Below are 15,552 nucleotides of genomic sequence, written 5' to 3'. Positions count from 1 at the left end.
ACCTAACATACAAGGTTGCTTAGACCAGTCCACTAATATTTTGTCCACTATAACCATTACTATATGTGTTTTAGAGGTAATTCAAGGCGTGCCCTACAGACAAGGGTACTAAGCCATATGAAATCCATATGTGGATATGTTGCCTTAAACTATCCCTTCCCTCAATAGGTTTTATAATTTGCCATGTAGAATGACATCATAGATGACGCATATAGGGGTATATAGACCTCTGTGTAATCAAGCTGCTTTGTGAGTGTTTATGCATCAGCTTGATGCATGTTGGTTCTCCCTGCTTTATTAAATGAGAATAAAGTAGTACTTTGCCATATTCCTTGAGTCTGTCTGATTATTTGGTCTGAGATCATTATTTGTAATTCCATCTAGTACAAAATACTCTTCAAGGTGCTACAGCACCGTCCCATCAGTGTTGTGACCTTTGTGATCCGATGCAGGGTTAAAAGATAGAGTGGTAGTCTTTTATTATGTACCTAGACCTTTGATGCAAGGCGCTCCTTTGTCTATGGCCGGGAGATCCGCGGCTTGCACGAGACTGTTACCTTCCCACCAAGAGAGTTAAGAGAGGCAGGCATCCTGCCCTATGGTCTCATTCACTGGAATGCAGATGGGCAGGAGCCTGGAATCCTCCCAGAGCTTGCTGAGCTCCCAGGGTTTACTTTCGTATGGTATTAATTAGATGTGGCTTTAATTTGACCGACAAATGCATCTGAAAAAACGCACCTGGAAACCAAACCATCAGTACCCTGGTACACATAAGAACTCAAACCCAGCAAAAGAGTCATCAGGAAACAAAAGAAAACCTGGTGCCACTCCAGTACCACATCCGACCTGGCACTAATCAAGGAACTCTGAGAAACCTTCCGACAACTACTCAACACAGTCAAGGGCTCCTACTATTAGAACACCATAGCAGAAGCCGACAACAAAAGCAGAGCCCTCTTCAAAGCGGTCAAGCACTGTGTCAATCCGCTACCTAACCCTGCCATACAGCACTCCAATGAAAAATCCACTGCCATCAACACCTTCTTCATCAACAAAATCAGCAAGATTCACCAGCAGATAGACAACAGCTCTGCATGCACAGACCCACCTCCCATCCCTCCTTGCGAAATCTCCACAACCTGGACAACTTTCAAGACACTCTTGACATAGGACCTAGTAGAAACCCAGAGAACCTCAAAGCAACCTTGAATAAAGACAATGGGCCTCATTATAAGGCTGGCGCTCCCGTATAGAAGGGGGCTGGTACGGGACCGGCCCCCTTCATTCCGGGAGCGCCGATTACGAGCTTCCCATCGCGGCACCGAGATTGCACGCCTGGTAAAACAATAAATAAAGGCAGGAGTGAGGAAATATCTTGTATCGACTGCTTTCGCATACCTCGGGCTGACGATTTGTGCCCCATGTCCAAGGCTAAAGGGGAAACAGCGTCAGTAGGGGTGAAACCTCCCCCAAAATGCCCGGATGGCACCCTGGAAGAATTGTGGGCCCTGGAGGCTAACGCGCAGACGGAAGAAGGCTTGGGCAAGGTAGACACACAGAAACAGGGGCGAGAGGACTTAGGGCACTCAAACATGTCGGTCCACAGGTAAGGGTTCCAGGACCAATTTATGTCATCTTTCTAAACTAATTCACTCAATTGAAGGTGGAGATGAAGCAATCTATTCAGGACTTAAAGGCTGACATTGAGAAGCTTGAGGAGAGAGTGGACACAACCGAGAGAGCCCAACAGGAGCTATCAGAAGATGCAAAAAAAGTCAGAGGAGGTTCTAGAACAAATCTCCAGACTGACTCACAACTTAGAGCTGCAGTGCGAAGACCTGAGAACAGGTGCAGGTGGTCGAACATTCAGATTAGAAACCTGGCAGAGTTGGTGGAGGATAGAGATTTTAAAAATACAGTATTTGCAGACCTCCTGATAGGCAAGGGAGCTGGCCTAATTTGTTTGCTTGATAGGCGTTTATACAGGAAGCAAATACTTTTTCAAAGTGCCCACAGAGCAACAGGGAGGGGACGAGGGGATGTGAAACAATTACAAAATGATTAATATAATTAAATACATCAAAAAATATTTCAATACAGTGGGTGGAGGAAGGACAAACCTACTATACCTTATGAGTGTTCAGAACATGCAAGAGCAGAAGGGGGGGAATGGGATAGGTGCTGTGGTGCTCATGGCTGAGAAACAGGTGAAGTGCAATGTACAGTAAGAGTGAGCATCCATGGAGGAGGGTAAGCCGAGGCAAGTGCTAAGAAAAGACAGTAGCGGGAGGCGATTTGGTGTGGGAGGTCATGGCCCTGAGGATGCATAAGGGCCCTGCACACCAAACACTGAACTGTGAATTTAGCAGAGGAGAGTAGGGGGGAAGGAGGAGGTAAAGAGTAAAGTCTTGAGGAGCTTTCAGAATTTAAGAAAGTCCTGCTCAAGACGATGTCGGAGGGGGAGGCTGTTCCAAAGAATGGAGCCAGCAGAAGAAAGTGATTGACCACTTGCCCTCTGTTTTACAAAATGCTTTACACACAGAGTGTTGGTATCAGAGGAGTGCAGGGGTCTAGAGGGGAATATTTAGTAAGAGAGAGTTGCAGATAGTGTGGTCCCCGGCCCCAGACAGCCATGTGGATGATACAGAGGGATTTGAATTTAATCTGTGAATCAACCCAGGGCCAGTGAAGACTTTTAGGGCACGAGTGATGCAGTCCCTGGGCTTGAGTCTTCTGTCCTATTCTGGATTAGCTGGAGAGGTCACAGAGTGGAAGAAGGGAGATTCAGGAGGAGGCTATTGCAATAGTCAAGCCTAGAGAGAATCTGGGCTCGGGTAACATTGAGCTTCCCCTCCCTGTTCTCTACTAAGCCTCCGGAGGCAAGGCTCAGTGATACAAGTTACCCTATGGCCAGTATCGTTATCCCACTGGAATAGGAGTGTAGAGCTGTGACTCCTGGCTATTCCGGGCTAAGCCGGGGTCCTCTGGTGCTCTGTGCCACCAACTTTATGTATGAAGCAGTCCCACCCTCGGCACCAGTAAGGTCCCAACTATCCTGGGCTGCCTCCATGCATGCACAAGCCAGTTTCTTAATGATCATCATCATGGTGGATGCACCAGGAAGCCGTTGTTTCAAAAGGCCAGGATGTCAAAATTCCTCTGCCTCCCGGGGCCTGCTCCTCCCGCAGAGCCTCCATTGTTGTACTCTGTTGCTCGCTACATGGGCTGAAGCCTTTCTAAACCGGTTAACGCGCCAAGCCTTAATCTTCACATGGAGCAAATCCACTGAACTCTGCCATCGGCCGGGAGGTACCTGCCCGGGAGGACAGGCCCTCCTTCACCACCTCCCTGAAAGCCTCAGAGTGCTCGGCACCCGCCCCACTTACTTTTCCTCGGGGGAAGCTGGACTGAGCTTCCCCCGCAATGGCAATGAGCGCCCACTCAAAGTTCCCCCGGCAGTTGCCCAACTGCTCCTCCTATTCCAATACAGCTGCCAGGATGTCACACAGAGCCGGAGATGTGGGTTGATGTCAAATCCATGTCCTCTAAAAGTCGCCAGTAATTCTGTATCTGTTCATAAGGTGGCCCGGTGGGCACGAATACATGCTACACACGTCTGTCTCTGCCAGCCACCATCTTGGAATCCCTTAAAGACATTTTAAGACCCATTTCTGCCTTTGTGCTGAAGCCAAGTAACCTTGAATTGTCAAGGTTATTCACCATATCGTCTACCCTCCCGTCAATATTCAGAGTGCATCCCTTTTCCTTCTTTGAAACTGTCTGTCCTCTGCATTCCTTTACAGGGTGGGTTGTATTTCATAGTGTTGCTAGAACTGTCAGTTTTAATAATAATAAAGTCGATATTTGTATACAAACTTGACTGGACAGTTCCTTTTATCATATCATTGGGTAATATTTGCATTTATCTGCGTTGCAACTAACCAACGATCCACAACCTTTCCGAGGTTAGCCTGCCGTTCCGTCCACGTTACCAAAATTGGACAAGGAGATTTATAATTTGCTTGTGTTTCCAATCTGTTCGGATCCCTTTTGGTGTACTAGAGGTGTGTGGCTGATGGATTGTTTAGAAACCGATATTCATCCCTGGACCACTGGTACCCCAGAAAGGTATTCGTCACAGGGGGTCTGGTTAGCAGGCCATTCTTTCTGAGATAGAATTACCTGAAGCATTTTTTTAAATAAATACTTTAAATCGAAAGCGTGCAAACCTGCACATCTGTTTTGTTTGTGTTGCAGGCATTTTGTGCAAGATAGAAGTTTTAAAAAATAGTTCTAATTTGGAGAAAAGGCAAATAGATGGCAAATATACTTCTGTGAATAATGTGAAGGGTTGTCTTTTCACATTAAACATCTGCAGCCCAGATGTCCCCTTTTGCCCATTTTGCATTTGACCCCAATATCACAGTTTGGCCCCCATATGCCGACTCTGAAGTTTTTTATAATTCGGAGTGAAAGCATAGAATATTATCAAAAGCTAAAGGTGTCATAGAGATATATCCAAAAGGATTATAACGAAGACAAATACTATTTTTTATTTTAGGGATTTATCAGATGCTTTAGAAATCATGAAGCTCACGCAATGGAAATTGCCTAATACCATCCATCATGCAGTGAGTGAAATGCTTATTGAAAAGCATGTACTGTAATATGCAGCAGAGAACAAATATTTCAGTTGACCTGTTTTTCTGGATTGGAGGGCTTCTCTGTTGTCTGAAAATTACTGAGACTAGTACAATCACCAAAAAGATTGACAACATATCAAATCCCCTCATTCAACCTGGGTCGAAGCACTGAAATAGAATCATAGAACGACCGGACCCCAGGGAGATGGGGTTGACCCTCTGAGCTCGGCCAGATTTATTCTTTAAAGAAGTTGGAGAAAAAGCATCTAGCCCAGGGCTAATAAAATAACCAAAACGTAAGAGCATCTCTCAAGCTGTCACATGTCGGTCCTTGTTAAGCCAATCAGTCCAAGATGTATTCTTTGCATTCCAGTACTTAAAGTTTTTCCTCACTCATTGAAGATTCAGGAGCAAATCCTTTAGTGCTTAAATAATGGGTGTTGTGGTAGTTATTAATAATAATAATAATAATAATAATAATAATAATAATAATAATAATAATAATAATAATAATGACAATAGGTTTTTATATTGCACATTACTTTGGGGTGGGTGAGTACACAATCAGGTTGCTCGAAGACAGACTGTATTCATTGGTACAAGTCCAGGATCAGAGCAGCCGAAGAAATGCACAAACATCACAGCCCTTTGCTTTACTTTAATATATTTGTATAGCGCAGCAATTGGCGCAGAGGCAAACGGGCGCATCACAGACAAAACAAAGAGGCCGGCAACAGAAAGTACAAGTGGGCATATATGTATAACAAATCTGGCAAGCAGCTTAAGCTGGTTTAGTATGGGCACTATCTAAATAATAACCCGTTTAACTTCTTTTTCAAGATTTCCATAGATGTTATTTCCCTTCAGCCATCAGCAAATAAAGGTGCATTTCATTTTTTGTTTCTTTATTTCTTTACTTCAACAAAGTCTTTACCACACACATCAAGACATCGTAGGTGCTAATGGCCTTAATATCTGGGACAACAGGAAGACCCTTCCAGTAACAGCACTGCCAACAGTGTTAAGGGGACTGTACTGGACTCTTAGCTTGGGTGGCAGGCCATTGCTAGCAGGATTGGCCCACCATTGCAGTTATGACTGTCTCCTTACTCTGGATTCCTCACACGTCTAAGCACTGTTGTTATTATCCAGTTCAAGGTACACAGTTTATCAATCTCTAAGACCAATGGTTGTGTCTGCCACAACAGGTTCACAACTGTGTTGCCCGGGGTCCTCCTCATGAGCAACCTACTTCTGTGATCTTGTTAAAAAGGTCTATGTAAGCAGGTGGGGTACAGAGCTAAATTACGTTGGCCTCCATTCCCGAACTATCTCCCTGATCCCACTGTCAAAGGCAGCAAGAATCGGAAAGCAGGTGGGGAATAGTAGCATGGGCTTGGCTCATTTCAATGCCGCTATGCACCTTTTGTACCTCTCCGCCTCCCTACTCCAGCTGTCAAAGAAAACAAGGTTGGCAAAGCATGTGGGTTCAGGGAACCATGGTCACGTCATTTTCAACATCTTTACACAGCTCCAGCCATGTCTCGACCACTCTGAACACCATGTTGAAGAAGAGGAAAGTGGATAGGGTAGGGAAGTACACATGTATGCTCCATTATTCTCCCAAAACAGTCTCATTGTGTGAGTATCTGGCAATTTGATGGCAATCATTGGCACTGATGTAAGCAGCTAGGCATTTGATGGAAATCAGTGGTGTCAATGGTATGAGTACTTCAGCATTTGATGGCACTACCTGACTATGGTGTGAGTGCTTGAGTATGTCATTACAATGTATGCAATGGTGTGAAGAACCAGAATTGTGTTACCAATATCTGGCAATTGTACCTGAATTTTCTCTGACACTAGCTGGCTATGTTAATGAGTCTCTGTGCATGTAATTGGAATAACAGGCAGATCATGTGAGTGCCTGGAGAAATAATGGCTTTATCTGGTAGCTGGTGCGTATTAAAACAGCAAACTTTGTCATCTTCCTGATTTGGTTTGATTATTTGGTGTCATAGTTATTCTGCATTCCCATCCATTAAATGCACGACACACAAAGGGCTCTCTGCTCACGTGGTAGTGGTGCAGATGGCTAAAAGAACATTTAGAGGAAGAGGAGGTGGATTCTGTTAGGGAGAATTCTCCAAAATGGCTAATTTCCCTTACCTACCGAGTCCCTCAGCAGCTTTGCTGGATTTCTAGGGTTTATTTTTTTCACTTGGTAAGAGTGTAAGCCTTTTTCCCACTCTTACGTGTGTTTTGCTGTGTGTGTTTTTACCAAGTGTGTGATCTTGGGCTCTGGAGCCTCACCTACTCCATGGGCATCATTTTTTTGTTTGTTACACAGCATTTTCCCACTGACTCAATTTTTCTGGTACTGACTACTGTCTCCCAGAAACATGTAAAGTTGCCATTAACTTTATGTAGTCTCTTTAAATCACAGACCCAGGACCCCCATCTTACATGGTGTATTGGAAAGGGTTAATTCTTATCCCTTTTTGTCTGTTTTTCTTGGAGCACTGTTTCACTCCCTTTTCATGATGACTTGGCTGGTGGCAGTGGTAACTACCCTATTTTTCATACCGCGGTTGTCTTAAATAACCATGGTATTGTTTCAGGCTATTTTATTAGCCTCAAATATAAACCTGCTTGACCAAATATATTTTATTCTGGCTCTGGCTGGGTTTATTCGCCATTTCTTTTTGTAAAAGTCTTTCTCGTGTTTTACTCTGCGTACCAAATCAGGTTTGGTTCCTTTGTTCGCCGTCTTTTCGCAGGCTTCTGCACAGAAGCCCTCCTTAAGGCGTCTGAAAGTCTGGGTAGGCAGGATGTGAGGGAGGGGTCACACTCCTGTTTGATTGGCACAGTCACTTCAGAAACTGTGAGCCTGCAGGAACTACCAGGAACGTCTGCCTCAGCTACAGCTCCCTCTCCGTTTTAAGGTACTGTGCAAATCCGGTTGTTCGTTTCGTTCAGCCACAGTGAAAGTGTGTGAAATCTTTCTCCAATCCGAGGGCTTGACCGTTTCTTCTCTTTGAACTAACTTTCCTGCGGACCAACTTCGTCCGGCACGAACTTTACCGCAAACTACCCTGATCTGTGTGATTTTGAGCAAAAGACTTTTGACCTATTGACTTTGGCCCTAAGCCTTTTTTTCCTGATTCTATCACTGTAGTTCCTCTTGCTCAATTGCCCTGAGTACTTACCTATTGGTGTGGTTCAATTTCTGCCTAACTTTGTCTTTCCCTCCCTTTTAATTTTCTGGAGTGCCATTTTGCTCCCACTTCATTTTGTGAACTTAACTAGTCTGGAACTTATTGGGAGTGGTGTGGTGTATTAGGAGAGTGCTTTTTAAACTGCTTTACTGTAGTGAGATGTTATACAACTGATGTGTAAATAAATGTATATTCTTTTACTTAGAAACCTTGAGTCAGTGTTTGTTTGAATCATAGTAATTGCTGCCCTCTGTGTAACTATTTGATTCTGCTCACTTGCTTTTGAGATAAGTCTGGCTGCTCAGCCATCGCTACCACTTTTACTGTGTAGTACAGGCTTGTACCAAAGGTGAATTTGTTCTGTCACTTGTAGTCTTAATTGTGTGTGGTGTTCCCAAAGGGTACTGCATATAATTCTGCCTAACAGATTCCAAAATAATCAAGGTGGATTTCTCAATACACAGAATGTGAATCAGAGTACCCTGGGAGGATTTAACCAAGGGGGCTTGTCAGACGAGCACCCCCAGTATGGACTTGATGGATGACAGGGCATATTGCACAAGTATGTGGGAGCCAAGGGAATGTACAAAATTGTCATTTTTCAAGAGGGAGGACAGCTTTTCCTCCACCATATAGCACACAAACTAGAGAGGGGATCGCCCAAGATCACACGGTTTATCGGACTCAAGCACTGTGAGTACAGCAGGTACAGCAGCAAGAGTGAGTGCAAATGAATCCACCACAAGGGCAGTCACAACAAGTTCCATGCAGACACAGCAGTATGCAAACACAGGCCAAGTGCTCACACCCAGAATTTGAGGTGTCACTGTGGTAGGAGGAAATCCTTTCACAGGGACGGGGATGAGCCTGTACCCACAATAAGAAATCTCACAGTGTGACTTGATGTGTTCAGTACTATCTGTGACACAAGACCCCGAAGAGGAACCAAGGGTTGATGTGACGATAGGAGGCAAATCTTTTTCTTTTCTTGTAGACACTGGAGCAACTCATTCATGTATACGAGAAAATATCCAATGTCGGGAATTGACATGAATGCTCAGATGACTCTGCGGCTATGAGTCAAGTTCCTTTTACTGATGAGCTACCACTCTCTATAGGAGAGTGTGACATGTATGTTCCTTTATTGTATTCACGACAGACGCCGGTTAACATTTTGGGAAGAGATCTAATGACAAAACTAAACATGACAATGTCATTCACTGATCATATAATAGTGTGCTCCACTCAAGGAATACACTATTTAAATGTGGGAGAGTTTATACTGGTGTTCACAGGGCAAGTGGCTCTGGGAGGCCTTCCAGTAGATCCAGAGGTTTTTCTATGTGGAGTGAGCATTCTACTGACATGGCTACCTAGATTAGTGGGTAATATTGTGAGGATACCTGATGAGTTCTTAATTAGACTATTAATACATATGTACGAATAGGGGGGACAGACTATCCCTATAGAATTAGAAGCAGCCATAGTACGAAGGGAAATGGCAATTCTCGAAGGAGTAGATGACAAGGGTAGACAATGGAGAACAGTAATAGCTCTTGAGGAAGGGTACAGATTGACTGACATAACTGATGATGACATGTTCAGGGAAGACCAAACAGATGATGTAGTGGTGTTCTTCATGAGCATCACATTCTGGATAAGGAGAGAAAAGAGGGAAGTCCCACAGTGAATGGCGATAATGCGGCAGTGTCCAGCATATTTTCAGGAAGACTTGGAGAAGGTGCCAAGTTGTCATTTTGGACCACAGGTCCTTATGACGTAGGTTTATTAAAGGGAATAGGGGAAGTCAAAATAAAGCTGAAGCCAGGAGCGATTTTACCTCGAGCAAGATAGAACCCCATGCCTTGAGAAGCTGATGAAACAAGGAGTTCTGGTGCCATCGGAATCGTCGTGTAACACTGCAGTGTATCTGATCAAAAAATCTAAAGGTGGGTCGTGGAGATTTATATAAGATAAGAGAGTTGTGATAGAATACGTAGATGACATTTTAATTTGTAGCACCACAGAAAATGAGTGCAAATAAGATTCTATTCAGTTAATGACTATTCTAGCAGACAAGGGATATAAGGTAGACAGAGACGTCTACAGGTATTGTGATGGGCTTTTCTAATACCCTCTTGGTGGAGCATGCTCTATTTGCCATTTTAGAAAAAACCCAAAGGTACATTGACTTCCGAAAGAGCTTCAGTTTATGAGGTAATGATTTCTAATCTGACGATTAAGATTAAGATTGTAAAATGTAAAGTAATGAACCCTGCTACGTTTATAGCTGATCCAGTAAAAGAAGGCGATCATATTCATGACTGTGCTAATTATGTTGAATTTGATGATATACCCAGAGTACAGTAAAATGCTTTGGCAGGAGGGGAAATTATCTTTATTGATGGTTCTTCGAAAATGGAGCAGACTAGTAGGGAAAGTCATTCAGGTGCAGCAGTAGTGAGGCACACATTAAATGGAGGATTTGAAGTTGTAGCAATTGCAAGTCTACCATCTCACTTTTCAGTGCAAGCAGCAGAATTGGTAGCGCTTATTGTCGCTCTTGAGAAACATGATGGGCAGGAAGTGATGGCGTACAGTGACTCTGCCTATGTGATGTCAACCGTAAATGCAGGATTAGCACATTGGAAAAGGTGGGGCAACATCCGTTCGGGCAGGACTCCAGTGCTACACGCAGCCTTATTGGACAGACTTATTAAGGCACTACATCTCACAGTGGTTATAGCAGTTGTCAAATGCACAGCAGATGAAGAAGCTAAAAGGGATGCATATTCTACAGATATTTTGAGTTTTGATACTGAGAATGTTAAATAAAAGTAGTCACAACCATGTTAATGCAAGAAGGGTTTAATACATTATTGATAACCCAACTAATGGAGATTCAAGGGAGTGCACCACAGGAAGAGCATGAGTTATGGAAACAAAGGGGGTGTTCTGTATCCCCCACAGAAGCATTATGGTAACAAGACAACACTTGAAACCCGGGGATGACAGTAGCATTATTAAAAGTTGCGCTTAAACAACTGCATTATCCCACGCATGTAACTAGGGAGAGAATTGCTGCTACAATTGTGGAAGACTGCTTCATTCCGAATTTGTTGAAGCACGTTGCACTATTTATGGTAAACTGTATTGTGTGTCAAAGGTTTACTGCTGAGCATACACTGAGAACAATTATTGGGGTGGTAGCTTGACCAAGTTGTCTGTTTTAGCATTTACATATCGACTATATCGATATGCTGAAAGTATGTAATGGATATAGGTATCTATTAGTGGTGATGTGTCCCTTCTCTAGGTGGATCGAGGCAGGATTGTGTACATATCTTGATGCTACATGCACAGCAAAGTTTTAGTGCACAAAGTCTTTCTGAGATGGGTGTGTGTGAAGTGCTGAGATCCGACAATGGGCCACATTGTTTTAATGAGCTATTTGAACAAATAGGGCAGCTATTGGATATTGAACACAAGTTTTCTTCTGCTTATCACCCGCAAGCAAACAGGATATGTGAGAGACTCAAGCCTCCTTAAAGAAAAGGTTGCCAAGATTAAATAGACTTTGAAAAAGGATGGCTATATTGCCTACCCTTAGCATTATATGCCCTTAGGACTCAGCCAGCATCAGACCATCACTTCACCCCTCGTGAGCTAGTGACAGGGCAGCACATGAGAATGCCTCTTATACCTCCATTGAGGAATAGAAGTGATGCCCAGAGTGTAGTTAAAACTTTAGGTGATGAATTGCATGACTATTTGATATGTATGACCTCTAGCATCTCTCTCATTTCAGATCAAGTCAAGCACCAGGTGGGTCGGTCTCAGAGCACAGATGAAGACAATTGGACAACCAACCCAACTCAACTTCTATCAGCATCTAAGTTATATGTTGGCGACCTAGTGTTGATGAAAAACTTTACTAGAAAGTGGCATAAACCACGTTCTAATGGCTTCATATTGCATTGAAAATATAACCCCTTCAGCTGTAAAGGTCCAAGGAAGACAAGCTTGATATCACTTGGGCAATGTAAAAGTCTTCAAAAGTGAGACCCTCCCTCCCACTGTTACTGATCCAGAAGCAAGACAAGAAGAAGAATTTCCACGTGTGCAGACTCGATCAATGACAAAGAAAAAGGACAATAAAGCAACTACTTGTGAATGAAACAGATTTAGCTTGGACCAGAATTCGGAGGACACTTTTTATAGATACTTTTTGCAGGAGTGTAGAGACTTGCTGAGAATCTTAGTAGGCCAAAAATGGACTTTAGGAACACATTGAAGCAGCACAGTTATGCCTTAATTTCAGTTCTTGATTCGAAACTGGAAACAAGAACAGTATCCAGATTTATTTTGTGGTGCATACCTGTTCTAAGCAGTTAAACATATGCTACTTACTGATAGTGCTGTGCATCAGCTTGTTCTTGCTGTTTTTATTATTTATACTTCAAGCTTATCCTGCTCTTGTCAGAAGAGACGTTGATATTCACACTTTTTTACAGGATCCTAAGAATGGCCCTGTGATAAGGAGGCTTCTCATTACAATTATTGAGCACATTTTACAGTTGCAAGTATACAAAATGTTGTGAGTTTATTAAAAATGTGAATTTAGGAAGCTGGCACTGTTCTAGAGAATGAACAAGAGCAACGAGTACCAGGATGGTACAAAAGGTGGACACCAATATTTTGGTGCATACTATATGCCTGCACATTTACACTGTCTTTCTATTCCTTCTTTTTCACAGTCTCTAGCATATCCGTACTCCCACTGAGGCAGAGGCCTCTATAGTTCTCCCTACTATGGGAACTGCTTTTGATTTGCTTACTTCCACTGAGGTAGAGGCCCCTATGTTTCTGCCCACTGTGAGAACTGTTTTTGATTTGCTTCATGAGTATTACACAACCTTTGAATTTGTGAGACATAAGAGAAAAACAGAGGAAGGTAATTAGGGTATAAACACATATCTAGATAATGCAGCACAATGGGTAATAATATATGGTATCAGTACATGAGAAAGGCGGGAGAGAGAACATCTGAGGAAAGTTGTTACGCCTGTGCTCTCATACCCTATGTCTTCAATACAGTGCAAATGTTCAGTTCCAGAGAAGTTCCAGAACATGATGCCAGGTGTCTCATTCATTCTGAAGGATGTATGACCAGAGGACAATTTTAGGGAAGTCGGGCCACTTTGTGATGAAGATCGAAATGGTAATTTCCATACCAGGATGACTACATAGATGGAAAAGAAACCTGAATCGAAGAGCAAGATGCTTACGTATCCTGTGACAGAAGGAAGAGGTAGTCTTTGAAGAGATGACGAGAATGAACTACCCTGATAGAACAGAAGTAGCTGGATGGCCTGGAAGTTGGGAACAAGCTGAAGTCTTAGTCTTTGGTCGAGTGAAATCCAAAAGGGGATGGGAAGAAGGACTGATTTCCTATGCAGCTCATCCACTGAAGTCAGATTATGTACAAGAGGTGCAAAGAGTGAACGATTGATGTTTGAAGTCATGGGCTCAGCTTGCCAAACTACTGACATGGGTAGAAGATGAATCAGGTCCAATGATTGTGATCCCATTGGCAAATGCAACATTGTGTTTCCGAAAGAAGGAAGGAAGCATGGTGAAGATAATATAGGCAGCAAAACTATAGTTGACGTTTCCAGGATTGGAGCAGGGACATCTGTTCTTATTGATGATATTTGGCGTGTGGGCCTACGGCCTACATGAATCTGCCCAAGGATTGGGGAGCAACATGTTCCTTGGTGCTCATCGATGTTCCAGCATAAGTGATTCCTCAGAGTGACCTGTACATTGGAGAATTTCCAAAAGTGGATGCCCATTTGAGAAGGAGAAGATTGCTTGAATTTCTCAATCGAACCAGAAGAGGGAACTACTTGTCAGCCAAGTCAATAGAAGCATATGAGTCCATTCCTTATTAGCATAGGTTGTTCATCAAGACTGTGTCAATATTGATGACTATATTCATGCCTGGGATCCAGACGATGGCCAATGCCAAATGGTTGCAAATTACCAGATGGGAGCTCCTGCAGGTGATCAACCCCACCATAAAGGGATTCAATGCTATCAAGGAAGAGCTGAGGGCCATACGAATAATGACCCTGCAGAACAGATATGTCCATGACATGATCACACCGATGGAAGGAGGAGTTTGCGCCAAAATCAGACCATCATGTTGCACGTTCATATCTTTTCATGATAACGAGAATGGGACCTTGACAGAGGCCATAACCTTGTTGACTAACTTGCATAACGATAATGATGCGTTATTTAAATGGCGCCTTAAGCCAAAGTGCTTTACAGAGCACATATTTACATACAATATCACCCAACCGAAATTCGTACTCATTTATCAACCTCGGAATTATGAAAGGCTGAGTTGGCCTTGCTGGGATTCGAACCTGGAACCTGCAGATCACGCTCAAATCGCAGCAGTGAGCGCTCAACCCGCTGAGCTACCGTACCTGCAATAATCAGATGGAAGACGAGACAGAGGATATTATAAATGACAGTTGGATAGCCTCCGTGTTCTGCAGTAGATGGCAAACATCTTCAAGTTTCTTGGAGCATTATTGGTCATGGTGATGTTTGGATTCTGTGTGATCCAGATAATAATTGCCCAGTGAAAGAAGACAGCAAAAAACGCAGTAAGAATGAAGATCATGATTGATGTTGAATCTGGGTTTGGACCCAAGGGATTGACTAATGAGGATATCAGAAAATGCATAGAGGCTAGCATCGTAGCACCTGAAAGAACAAAGTTCCTGTATCCAAAGAATCATAGGAAGTATGTGGAACAATGGGTCTATTGGAATCTGAATGGACAGTGCAGCTACATGACCTGGAGTGTGGATCACCATGTCAAATCAGCTGGCACCCTGAGGGGTGTGATAAAGACCTGGACTCCAAAGAATCACTTCTTCAAGAGCAAATATCAAGATGTGGAGACCATTGAAGAGGTGGTTGATGACTCAACCAGAGGGGGGAATGTAGAGGAGCAGCTGCATGCCTCTGCAGGAAGTCCCACTCCCGTACCTCCTGTATGTTGGTAAACCTGAGATTGTGCCATGCTTAACACCAGCAGTTGTGACCATACCACAGCAAATATTCAAGAGAAGATATCCACTGAGAAAACCCTATCAAATGTATTTCTGAAGAGATGAAAATCTGAGGGAGGAACTCCCTGAGGAATATGAAAACGAGTGAAAGGGGAGCTGGTGACATCACGAGATACGAGCGTGATGCACTAAGGATACTGGCTGAAGAGAATGCATGGAGCTTATAGAAACTGATGATGAAGTTAAGAATTGTGTAAACTGTCATATGCGAAGAGAAAATTGCAGCAACGCAAGTATATTAAGTAATCTTCGAAGCTGGCTATGCGTAGTAAATAGAATGCAGGCAAAGCCACCATTACATAGAAGCTGGACATCGGTGTCATGAATTTAGTAAGGCTGGATGCATGGAGAAGAAAGGCCGACAACTGTTTCACAGCAAGAATTTGCTGAGTTTGGGGCTATGAAAGGAGAGGCTGTCTGGCCTGGCTGGCCTGGTGTCAAAGCTGAGGCAGCCAAGGCCAGTTAGCTATTCTCAAAGTAGTGAATGTGACAAGCTGAATCATCCCTTGTTAAGGTGCAAAGAAAGAATACCAAGCTTAC

Source organism: Ambystoma mexicanum, chromosome 6q (genome assembly GCF_040938575.1).
Source record: "Ambystoma mexicanum isolate Mex_15411 chromosome 6q, UKY_AmexF1_1, whole genome shotgun sequence".
NCBI lineage: Eukaryota > Metazoa > Chordata > Amphibia > Caudata > Ambystomatidae > Ambystoma > Ambystoma mexicanum.
Note: the sequence above shows the minus strand (reverse complement) of the source record.